At 43.8% G+C, this 13558-nt stretch overlaps 1 pseudogene; it reads right to left on the reverse strand.

The window, feature by feature from the left end:
• Positions 1-4276, reverse strand: part of LOC121548721 — a 45581-nt pseudogene extending 41305 nt beyond the window's left edge.
• Positions 4277-13558: the final 9282 nt, after the last annotated feature.

Below are 13558 nucleotides of genomic sequence, written 5' to 3' on the forward strand. Positions count from 1 at the left end.
AGCTACATAGCCCTGTACCCTGGCTGTAACTTACTATAGCTACATAGCCCTCTGCCCTGGCTGTAACTTACTATAGCTACATAGCCCTGTACCCTGGCTGTAACTTACTATAGTTACATAGCCCTGTACCCTGGCTGTAACTTACTATAGCTACATAGCCCTGTACCCTGGCTGTAACTTACTATAGCTACATAACCCTCTGCCCTGGCTGTAACTTACTATAGCTACATAGCCCTGTACCCTGGCTGTAACTTACTATAGCTACATAGCCCTCTGCCCTGGCTGTAACTTACTATAGCTACATAGCCCTCTGCCCTGGCTGTAACTTACTATAGCTACATAGCCCTCTGCCCTGGCTGTAACTTACTATAGCTACATAGCCCTCTGCCCTGGCTGTAACTTACTATAGCTACATAGCCCTCTGCCCTGGCTGTAACTTACTATAGCTACATAGCCCTGTACCCTGGCTGTAACTTACTATAGTTACATAGCCCTGTACCCTGGCTGTAACTTACTATAGCTACATAGCCCTGTACCCTGGCTGTAACTTACTATAGCTACATAACCCTCTGCCCTGGCTGTAACTTACTATAGCTACATAGCCCTGTACCCTGGCTGTAACTTACTATAGCTACATAGCCCTCTGCCCTGGCTGTAACTTACTATAGCTACATAGCCCTCTGCCCTGGCTGTAACTTACTATAGCTACATAGCCATGTACCCTGGCTGTAATTTACTATAGCTATGGGCGGCAGGTAGCTTAGTGGGTAAGAGCGTTGTGCCAGTAGCCGAAAGGTCGCTGGTTCTAATCCCTGAGCCGACTAGGTGAAAAATCTGTCGATGTGCCCTTAAGCAAGGCACTTAACCCTAATTGCTCATGTAAGTCGCTCTGGATAAGAGCGACCTACATAGCCCTCTACCCTGGCTGTAACTTACTATAGCTACATAGCCCTCTACCCTGGCTGTAACTTACTATAGCTACATAGCCCTCTACCCTGGCTTTGACTTACTATATCTACATAGCCCTCTACCCTGGCTGGTTGTGTTGAAAGCTGCTTACCAGAGGAAAACTCAGTCTGTTAAAGCTGATCTAGTCATCAGTTAGAGAGGAGAAATCTGACCAGGGATCACACACCAGAAATGGCATATTATTATTACTGGGGATGGAGGGAGAGATGGATGGATAAAGCAGTTACAGCACAAGCTGAATGTATCTGACTCCATCTGCCGATGGATCACCAACTTCCTGACCAACAGGACACAGCACGTTAAGATTGGAAAACATCTTTCAGACTCCCTATCTCTCAGCATGGGGGCGCCGCAGGGTTAATGCTCCCCCCTCCTCTATTCACTAAACACCAATGACTGCACCTCCAACAACCCATCTGTCAAACATCTCAAGTTTGCTGATGACACCTCCCTGGTCGGTCTCATCTCCGACGGTACTGTGGAGAGGTTTGACTGCCTGGTGGCCTGGTGGAATCACAACAACCTGGAACTCAACACAGTCAAAACCATGGAGATGGTGGTTGACTTCAGGAAATGCCCCCCACCAACTAGGCAAGTCAGTTAAGAACAAATTCTTATTTACAATGACGGCCTACATCGGCCAAACCCGGACGATGCTGGGCCAATTGTGGGCCGCCCTATGGGACTCCCAATCATGGCCGGTTGTGATACAGCCTGGAATCGAACACTGAGATGAAGTGCCTTAGACCACTGCACCAGATTGATGGCTCAGCCGTCAGCACGGCCATGCCATTCAAATTCCTGGGGACCATCATCTCCCACAACTTTAAGTAGGAGGACAACATCACAATGGTGACCAAGAAGGATCGACAGAGGATGTACTATCTGCGCCAGCTGGAGAAACTCCAACTCTCTCTGACAATTCTGGTTCGGTTCTACACGTCCATCATTGAGTCCATCCTCACCTCTTCTATCCCCGTCTGGTTTGGGTCTGCGTCTGCTCGCTACAAGGGCAAACTGCAGCGCCTCCAGGACAAGGAAGCGTGCAGGTAAGATCATCGCCGACCCTGCCCACCCCGGACACCCCATCTATTAAAGACTCCGCTCTGGTAGACGGTTTAGATTAATCATGACCAAAACCGCCCGCCACTTTCTTCCTCCATGATGTGGCCCTCATCAACCGGCCATCGGGCTCATAGGGATTAAGTGACTTTGCATTAGGCCAATTACTGCACCTTGTCATCAATGACTTGAAATACTAATCTGCACTTTATTGTACACCTTCGCACACCACTGTATATGCACTGTTTATACTGTATTTGCCATGGCAGCATCCCTCCCTCTGCTTATATAGATATACCCCCTCTGTAAATGGTATATTCCCACTGTAATCAGCCTATACTCCAGAGTTTTATGTTTTATGTTTACTGTACCGACATTGTATATTCTGTACAGATGTAAGATCTTAATTTGATCACTCTTTTGTTGCTGAGAATGTTCCTGCACAGCAGGAAATGCAAACTTGTAGTGTATTTGAGTTTTAAAAAGTATTCTAAAGTTTGTAATTTCCACTTTGAAATGTCAGACTTGATTTGCCCTAATGAAAAATGTATCAACCCCTACAAAAATGTCCATTCATTATCATCCACATATTAATTCACATTTCCTGTTGCTGAAGGATTATTGTCCTGCTGTAGCAAACTGGCTCAAATTAAGATCCTACATCTGTATGATGTTGACTTGTGTCTGTATTCTGTTTGTCTATTGTCTATTACTGGCAGCAACTTCACACTAAAGCAAATTCTGGGTATGTGTAAATGTACTTGGCGAATAAAGGTGATTCTGATTCTGATACAACAGCCAGACATAACCATGTTTGATAACAAAGATAGTGCTGAAGACAAAAGACACTGCACAGAATATCTGAACTTGTGTCTCTGAGCACTCTGCAACCATGACGACAGTGGCCATATCAGGGAAGGATGCTCCAAGGCACCATGGGAGCTCCGAGCGTTAACGAGGAGAGGAGGAGAGAAGGAAGAGGGGAAGAGGAGGAGCGACGGGCAGAGAGAAGCGAGAAAAGGGCAGGCAGAAAGAACAAACAGCCACGGTCACTGCCACAAACAAGCTACAGCCACAAAACACACACACACACACACACACTCACTCACTCACTCACTCACTCACTCACTCACTCACTCACTTACTCACTCACACACACAAACAAGGCCACCGCTGCAGCCCTCAGAGACAAACAAAACACAACAACACCACTGTCATCACCCCAGCAGTCTTGGCAAGCTTCTTTACAAGCCATCAATGCCTCCTCCTCTCTTTCCTTCTCTCCTCTGTCCTCTCTTCTCCTCCTCTCTCCTCTGCTCCTCCTTCCTCATCACCCTATCAGAACGTTGACTGCACAGCTAACACATTAACATTCTACCCCTGCCCTTCTGCAAGGACAACCATTCACAGCTGGCACATACGTAGAAACACAATGTATAGAACAGGACAGACATGGGTGTCTATTCCATAGGATAGAGAGTTACATTCATTCTGTACATCACATTTCTATCTGTACATCTATCTGCAATCCCATCAAAGACCCTGCTCTCTAATAAACACAAGGATGTACTACTGGTAGCAGGGAATAAAACACAGCAAATATCTACTATATAGGGAATATGATAATGAATGAAGTCATTTGAGATGCAGACGTAGTAAAGTAGATACAGGAGGACACATCTTAAATAGTGCCAGGCCAAAACCAGCTTGACTGTGCTGTTGTGTCATTACTGCACATTGGCTGTGCTCCTCACTACTGCACATTGGCTGTGCTCCTCACTACTGCACATTGGCTGTGCTCCTCACTACTGCACATTGGCTATGCTCCTCACTACTGCACAATGCATTAGAGCAGGGGTTCTTAGACTTCTTCAGCTCAAGACCCAAATGAGAAACTGTCCATCCTCCAACGAACCAAATGAAGAAGAAATAGTGTGTGATCATAGATGTATTCTCATAACTAGCGATACCTCTCACATGCCCAGGGCCCACTTTGGGTCCTGACCCATAGTTTAAGAGACCATGCATTAGAGTATTACAGCTTCCCCAGTGGTACCCTATCCAGCCCAGCCTAGCATAGCGTCACAGTAACCAACCCAGTGGTCCCCAGTACATTGTACAGTACAGTAACCTACCTGACTTTAAACTCCTGCGCTGTGACCTGGACCTGGGCTCCAGCAGACACAGCCTCAGTACAGTAGATCTGAGGGAAGTAGAACCGGTGAGACTGCACGTTTATATCCATGGTACTAGGCAGCTACCGCTCATCAGACGCACAGCACAACCCTGCTACGGGAAAGATGGAAGGATTTCTCTCGTTTCTCTGTGTCTCTTTTCCTTTTTCTTTCCTTTCCCCTGATCTGTCCGTTCCAGGCTGTGGTGTTCGTTAATGAGAGAGTTCTAAGGTTAGCGATGGCATCCCAGTCACCCTCTCTCTGGGGTTGTCGTGGATTCACAGTCACAGGAACAGCGCGATACAGCCAGGCATCCCCCTCTCCTCTCTTCATGCAGAGTCACTCAATCACTTCTGCTGGCTCCTCACAGACATACTAACCTATTTCCCTAGTAGCAACACAGCCATACATGGAGCGGAAAGTAAATACATTAATAAATACAAATAAAAGAACAAAGACGCTTCCAATGAGAACTCCTTAAGAAAAAAAAGACATCCTCTTCCACAGCAGGGATATTTTAGAAAAAGGAGAGAACATAAAAGAGAAAGAGAGAGAAAAAGAGATGAAATGAACAATGCTAAAGCAGCCCTCAGTCGAGTCTGAGAGCACTGAATGAGAGACGAGAGCCCTTTGGTTTTTTGACCTTTGAGGGAAGAGAGAGAGAGAGAGATTCCCGGTGCTGTGAGGCGTTGCCCTCACACTGCCTCTCTCCTCTGTGTGTCTCACTGGATTACCGCCTCACTGGATTAATTTTCCATTAGCGCAAATCAAGTCTGAAATTTTAAAGTGGAAATTACAAACTTTAAAAGCCTTTTTAAAACTCAAATACACTACAAGTTTGCATTTCCTGCCGTGCAGGAAAATGCTCAGCAATAAAAGAGCGATCAAATTAAGATCCTACATCTGTACTGAACACCCTGCATTTTTCTAAGACACACAACCATTATATTATTTCACTGCTTACTATTATTAAAAACATACATTTTTTCAGTCAATGTCAGTGTGATTGAAAGAAGAATCTATGTCAAAACCTGCAGTAAAAGCACTGATCAGTTCTATAAATAAGGGTCCAGATTACTGTAGCGGTTAGATTATATACAGCGCCCTCCATAATTATTGGGACAGTGAAGCATTTCTTCTTCATTTGGCTCTATACTCCAAAGGTTTGGATTTGAAATCAAACAATGATTGAAGTGTCTGCACTTTAACAATGGTTAAAGTGCAGACAATCAGCTTTAATTTGAGGGTATTTTCATCCATATCGGGTGAACCGTTTAGAAATTACAAAAGTATTGGGACAAATTCAATTATATGTGTATTAAAGTAGTAAAAAGTTGACTACAAATTTGTTGGATGCATTGTATATGGTTTTACTGGAGAGCTCCATCATCTGCTGCTCCAATATCAGACCACTACACTAAATCCCTCTGATACTGGATGTCAGGCTTAGATGGGTGGCCACCACCCTTCTTTAAGAAGAGATGGGGGAGATAGACATCATAATTTCATTCTATAGATTCCCATCTCTTTCTACAGTATTCAAGTGGTAGAGTAGCACTCCTCTTGTTACAATCACATCTGTCCTGGACCATTTGATTCTTATTGGTGGATAATGAATCACATCTGTCCTGGACCATTTTGATTCTTATTGGTGATTAATTAATCACATCTGTCCTGGACCATTTTGATTCTTATTGGTGATTAATTAATCACATCTGTCCTGGACCATTTGATTCTTATTGGTGATTAATGAATCACATCTGTCCTGGACCATTTGATTCTTATTGATGATTAATGAATCACATCTGTCCTGGACCATTTGATTCTTATTGATGATTAATTAATCACATCTGTCCTGGACCATTTGATTCTTATTACTGATTAATTAAATCACATCTGTCCTGGACCATTTGATTCTTATTGATGATTCATTAATCACATCTGTCCTGGACCATTTGATCCTTATTGGTGGATAATGAATCACATCTGTCCAGGACCATTTGATTCTTATTGGTCATCAATGAATCACATTTGCCCTGGACCATTTGATTCTTATTGGTGATCAATGAATCACATCTGCCCTGGACCATTTGATTCTTATTGGTGATTGTTGTGATCTAACCAGGAATGTTTCTGACCACTAGAAGCAGTTAATTCACCAGTATATTGTGATTCTCATAAATACATATACACAGATGTAGTATATTAAACTCTGATACTGGTGCTCTATTGGAATTGAACCATTGGCTACCAGTCGTTTTGTAAATGTAAATGTAACTGTGGACTGAGTCTGTTGTTGTGTGTGATGAGGGACTGAGTCTGTTGTTGTGTGTGATGAAGGACTGAGTCTGTTGTTGTGTGTGACGAGGGACTGAGTCTGTTGTTGTGTGTGACGAGGGACTGAGTCTGTTGTTGTGTGTGACGAGGGACTGAGTCTGTTGTTGTGTGTCACGAGGGACTGAGTCTGTTGTTGTGTGTGATGAGGGACTGAGTCTGTTGTTGTGTGTGACGAGGGACTGAGTCTGTGGTGTGTGTGACGAGGGACTGAGTCTGTTGTTGTGTGTGACGAGGGACTGAGTCTGTTGTTGTGTGTGACGAGGGACTGAGTCTGTTGTTGTGTGTGACGAGGGACTGAGTCTGTTGTTGTGTGTCACGAGGGACTGAGTCTGTTGTTGTGTGTCACGAGGGACTGAGTCTGTTGTTGTGTGTCACGAGGGACTGAGTCTGTTGTTGTGTGTGTTCTGAGGAGAAGCTCATGTGAATAAAACAGAGGCTCCTCCCTCACCAAACTGCTCCCCTGACAATAGAAGGCTCCTGTAATAAATGTCTTGGTCTCAAGCCACACACATACAGACACACTACAGAAGCTAGGGATCAGCTAGAAATACAACATCTCAACCATATTGGTCCAAGCTGAGCAAATCCTTCAGTCCAGCCTGCCATCTTTTCTCTTTATTGACCTAGCAGCAGTACAACAACATTTCAACCATACTGGTCTTTGTCAGAGTTTCGTATCCAAGCTGAGCAGACAATCCCTCTGTCAGTCTGCCATTCTTTCTCTTTATTTATTGAGCTAGTAGTGATACAACAACATGTTGGACCAAGCTGATCACTGAGCATCCTAACCTTTTCTCAGAGGGGAGTCTGTGTCCAATCAGAACCAAGTGATCTGTGACTGCTGACACATTGAACTCTCTGCGTGAAGGCAATGGGTCTAAAGACATGATCTAGTCTTTACTAGTGTGTGTGTGTGTGTGTCTGGTGGACACCCATAGGGCAGCAAGTGTTTCTATGAGTAATGACAGAAGGACAGGGATGAAGGGGGAGATGAAGAGAAAATAACAGATCTACAGATAGGCTATGGAGATAAAGGGACGGAGACAAATACTAAGAGAAAAAAACATGGTAGAGATAAAGAGAGCGAGCGAGCGAGAGAGTAAAGCCCTTAAGTTGAATTGAGAGAGAGACAGAGAGAGAGAATCAACCAAAGAAAAACGGAGAGTACACAGTGGAAGAATACCTGACCCAAAATGAAGAAACTCCTTGACTATGTACAGCCTCAGTGAGAATAGCCTTGCTATTGAGAGAGGTAGCCATAGGAGAAGACAGGCTGTGTACACACTGCCCACAAAATGAGGTGGAAACAGCTGCACTTCCTAACCTCCTACCAAATGTATGACCACATTAGAGACACATACAGTGGGGGAAAAAAGTATTTAGTCAGCCACCAATTGTGCAAGTTCTCCCACTTAAAAAGATGAGAGAGGCCTGTAATTTTCATCATAGGTACACGTCAACTATGACAGACAAATTGAGAAAAAAAATCCAGAGAATCACATTGTAGGATTTTTAATGAATTTATTTGCAAATTATGGTGGAAAATAAGTATTTGGTCACCTACAAACAAGCAAGATTTCTGGCTCTCACAGACCTGTAACTTCTTCTTTAAGAGGCTCCTCTGTCCTCCACTCGTTACCTGTATTAATGGCACCTGTTTGAACTTGTTATCAGTATAAAAGACACCTGTCCACAACCTCAAACAGTCACACTCCAAACTCCACTATGGCCAAGACCAAAGAGCTGTCAAAGGACACCAGAAACACAATTGTAGACCTGCACCAGGCTGGGAAGACTGAATCTGCAATAGGTAAGCAGCTTGGTTTGAAGAAATCAACTGTGGGAGCAATTATTAGGAAATGGAAGACATACAAGACCACTGATAATCTCCCTCGATCTGGGGCTCCACGCAAGATCTCACCCCGTGGGGTCAAAATTATCACAAGAACGGTGAGCAAAAATCCCAGAACCACACGGGGGGACCTAGTGAATGACCTGCAGAGAGCTGGGACCAAAGTAACAAAGCCTACCATCAGTAACACACTACGCCGCCAGGGACTCAAATCCTGCAGTGGCAGATGTGTCCCCTGCTTAAGCCAGTACATGTCCAGGCCCGTCTGAAGTTTGCTAGAGTGCATTTGGATGATCCAGAAGAGGATTGGGAGAATGTCATATGGTCAGATGAAACCAAAATAGAACTTTTTGGTAAAAACTCAACTCGTCGTGTTTGGAGGACAAATGCTGAGTTGCATCCAAAGAACACCATACCTACTGTGAAGCATGGGGGTGGAAACATCATGCTTTGGGGCTGTTTTTCTGCAAAGGGACCAGGACGACTGATCCGTGTAAAGGAAAGAATGAATGGGGCCATGTATCGTGAGATTTTGAGTGAAAACCTCCTTCCATCAGCAAGGGCATTAAAGATGCATGACAATGATCCCAAACACACCGCCCGGGCAACGAAGGAGTGGCTTCGTAAGAAGCATTTCAAGGTCCTGGAGTGGCCTAGCCAGTCTCCAGATCTCAACCCCATAGAACATCTTTGGAGGGAGTTGAAAGACTGTGTTGCCCAGCGACAGCCCCAAAACATCACTGCTCTAGAGGAGATCTGCATGGAGGAATGGGCCAAAATACCAGCAACAGTGTGTGAAAACCTTGTGAAGACTTACAGAAAACGTTTGACCTGTGTCATTGCCAACAAAGGGTATATAACAAAGTATTGAGAAACGTTTGTTATTGACCAAATACTTATTTTCCACCATAATTTGCAAATAAATTCATTAAAAATCCTACAATGTGATTTTCTGGAATTTTTTTTCTCATTTTGTCTGTCATAGTTGACGTGTACCTATGATGAAAATTACAGGCCTCTCATCTTTTTAAGTGGGAGAACTTGCACAATTGGTGGCTGACTAAATACTTTTTTTCCCCACTGTAGTTCCCACAGATCACACCCACAAATAATTATAAAACAAATCAAACATTGATAAACTCCCACATCTGTTAGACGAAATAACGCAATGTGCAATCACACAGCAAGATTTGTGGCCCATTGCCATGAGAAAAGGGCAATAAGTGGAGCACAAACAACATTTTAAATACCACTAATATTTATCTGTTTATTTATCTTCCCCCACTGTTCGTACTACCACTATTTGCACATTGCTAAAACAGTGTACTGATAATATGACACTTGAAATGTCTATCTTTTTGAGTGCAAAGTTTACTGTTAACTTCTAATCGTTTTTGATTGATGTTGTTAAATTTGTTTCTTCTCACTTTTATTTGTTGCTTATTTCACTTGCATTGGCAACGTAAACATGTTTCACATGCCAATAAAGCCCCATTGAAATGAATTGAAAGAGAGGGCGAGAGAATAGGTTAGAAAGGGAAAGACAGGCAAACCGACAGATGGAGAAACAGGTAGAGAGCGCGGAAAGCCAGGATAGACATGGGGGGAGGGAGAGAGAGAGGGAGAGGGAGAGGGAGAGGGAGAGAGAGAGAGAGAGAGAGAAGAAAAAACCCTGCCATGGTTTGGTTGCATACTGGGCCCCTCCCCCCACCTCGCTCTCTGTCTTTCTCTCTCGCCAAAGCAACTCTCCAGACCTGAACCCAATAGAAAATATTTTGGAGGGAGCTGAAAGTCCGTATTGCCCAGCGACAGCCCCGAAACCTTAAGGATCTGGAGAAGGTCTGTATGGAGGAGTGGGCCAAAATCCCTGCTGCAGTGTGTGCAAACCTGGTCAAGACCTACAGGAAACGTATGATCTCTGTAATTATTATTATTATTTATTATTATAATTGCAAACAAAGGTTTCTGTACCAAATATTAAGTTCTGCTTTTCTGATGTATCAAATACTTATGTCATGCAATAAAATGCAAATGAATTACTTAAAAATCATACAATGTGATTTTCTGGATTTTTGTTTTAGATTCCGTCTCTCACAGTTGAAGTGTACCTATGATAAAAAATTACAGACCTCTACATACTTTGTAAGTAGGAAAACCTGCAAAATCGGCAGTGTATCAAATACTTGTTCTCCCTACTGTATATACAGTGAGGGAAAAAAGTATTTGATCCCCTGCTGATTTTGTACGTTTGCCCACTGACAAAGACATGATCAGTCTATAATTTTAATGGTAGGTTTATTTGAACAGTGATAGACAGAATAACAAAAAAAAATCCAGAAAAACGCATGTATTTTTGCAAATGATTTGCATTTTAAATGAGGGAAATAAGTATTTGACCCCTCTGCAAAACATGACTTAGTACTTGGTGGCAAAACCCTTGTTGGCAATCACAGAGGTCAGACGTTTCTTGTAGTTGGCCACCAGGTTTGCACACATTTCAGGAGGGATTTTGTCCCACTCCTCTTTGCAGATCTTCTCCAAGTCATTAAGGTTTCGAGGCTGACGTTTTGGCAACTCGAACCTTCAGCTCCCTCCACAGATTTTCTATGGGATAAGGTCTGGAGACTGGCTAAGCCACTCCAGGACCTTAATGTGCTTCTTCTTGAGCCACTCCTTTGTTGCCTTAGCCGTGTGTTTTGGGTCATTGTCATGCTGGAATACCCATCCACGACCCATTTTCAATGCCCTGGCTGAGGGAAGGAGGTTCTCACCCAAGATTTGACGGTACATGGCCCCGTCCATCGTCCCTTTGATGCGGTGAAGTTGTCCTGTCCCCTTAGCAGAAAAACACCCCCAAAGCATAATGTTTCCACCTCCATGTTTGACGGTGGGGATGGTGTTCTTGGGGTCATAGGCAGCATTCCTCCTCCTCCAAACACGGCGAGTTGAGTTGATGCCAAAGAGCTCCATTTTGGTCTCATCTGACCACAACACTTTCACCCAGTTCTCCTCAGAATCATTCAGATGTTCATTGGCAAACTTCAGATGGGCCTGTATGTGTGCTTTCTTGAGCAGGGGGACCTTGTGGGCGCTGCAGGATTTCAGTCCTTCACGGCGTAGTGTGTTACCAATTGTTTTCTTGGTGACTATGGTCCCAGCTGCCTTGAGATCATTGACAAGATCCTCCCGTGTAGTTCTGGGCTGATTCCTCACCGTTCTCATGATCATTGCAACTCCACGAGGTGAGATCTTGCATGGAGCCCCAGGCCGAGGGAGATTGACAGTTATTTTGTGTTTCTTCCATTTGCGAATAATTGCACCAACTGTTGTCACCTTCTCACCAAGCTGCTTGGCGATGGTCTTGTAGCCCATTCCAGCCTTGTGTAGGTCTACAATCTTGTCCCTGACATCCTTGGAGAGCTCTTTGGTCTTGGCCATGGTGGAGAGTGTGGAATCTGATTGATTGATTGCTTCTGTGGACAGGTGTCTTTTATACAGGTAACAAGCTGAGATTAGGAGCACTCCCTTTAAGAGTGTGCTCCTAATCTCAGCTCGTTACCTGTATAAAAGACACCTGGGAGCCAGAAATCTTTCTGATTGAGAGGGGGTCAAATACTTATTTCCCTCATCAAAATGCAAATCAATTTATAACATTTTTGACATGTGTTTTTCTGGATTTTGTTGTTGTTTTTCTGTCTCTCACTGTTCAAATAAACCTACCATTAAAATTATAGACTGATCATTTCTTTGTCAGTGGCCAAACATACAAAATCAGCAGGGGATCAAATACTTTTTTCCCTCACTGTATACAGCAGGGTTCTTCAATTCCGGTCCTGGAGGGCCGAAACACCTCTGTTTTTCATCCTCTCCGTCTAATCAGGGGCTAATTCAGACCTGGGACACCAGGTGAGTGCAATTAACTACCAGGTAGAAATAAAAAACAGAAGTGTTTCGGCCCTCCAGGACCAGAATTGAAGAACCCTGGTATACAGTTTTGTAACAATGTGCAAATAGTTAAAGTACAAATGGGAAAATAAATAAACATAAATATGGGTTGTATTTACAATAGTGTTTGTTCTTCACTGGTTGCCCTTTTCTTGTGGCAACAGGTCACAAATATTGCTGCTGTGATGGCACACTGTGGGTTTTCACCCAGTAGATAAGGGAGTTTATCAAAATTGGGTTTATTTTTGAATTCTTTGTGGATCTCTGTAAAGCTTTCCTTAAGTTTGGGTCAGTCACAGTGGTCAGGTATTCTGTCACTGTGTACTCTCTGTTTAGGGCCAAATAGCATTCTAGTTTTTGAATGCACCAATTTGTAAGTCGCTCTGGATAAGAGCGTCTGCTAAATGACGTAAATGTAAATGTAGTTAGCTCTGTTTTTTTGTTAATTCTTTCCAATGTGTCAAGTAATTCTCTTTTTGTTTTCTCATGATTTGGCTGGGTCTAATTGTGTTGTTGTTGTTGCTGGGGCTCTGTGGAGTCTGTTTGTGTTTGTCTCTCTCAGGTTAGTGGTTGGCTGCAGATTGCATTCTAATCCTTAAAGAGACACACCTCCATTTGTGAGAGAGGGTCTGTATTTGTGTGTGTGTGTGTGTGTGTGTGTGTGTGTGTGTGTGTGTGTGTGTGTGTGTGTGTGTGTGTGTGTGTGTGTGTGTGGTGTGTGTGTGTGTGTGTGTGTGTGTGTGTGTGTGTGTGTGCGTGCGTGTGTGCATGCGTTTGTCCTGGCAGCTGTCTCTAAGCTGATCTCTGGACAGGTTCAACGGCGCTCTCCAATGTCAGAGACCGGTGAGCCATGGAATTGGACAGGAGTGACAGCTGCAGCAGCCAATCAGATCCATCAATCAAACCCCTACCACAGCTGATTTTTCAAGAGCTCTCACATGGGGGAGGGGCGACGTCAGGTTTAGAGCAGAAGCCTTTTGCTTGTGCTGTTAAATCCACATACAGAAACCTTAATTCCTATCTGCTTCATTCATTCTCCCACCACTGTATTAATGGCCTGGTTCTACACTCACTGGAACCCAAAAGGGTTCTCCTATGGGGAGAGCCGAAGAACAGCAATTTTTTCTAAGAGTATAGGAGTGTGTTGCATGATGAGCCCATGTGACTATGTGGAGATAGTCATTTGGGAGTCACACTCCCTGTCATACAAACACAAACA

The sequence above is a fragment of the Coregonus clupeaformis genome, chromosome 33 (assembly GCF_020615455.1).
Source record: "Coregonus clupeaformis isolate EN_2021a chromosome 33, ASM2061545v1, whole genome shotgun sequence".
Taxonomy (NCBI): Eukaryota; Metazoa; Chordata; class Actinopteri; order Salmoniformes; family Salmonidae; genus Coregonus; species Coregonus clupeaformis.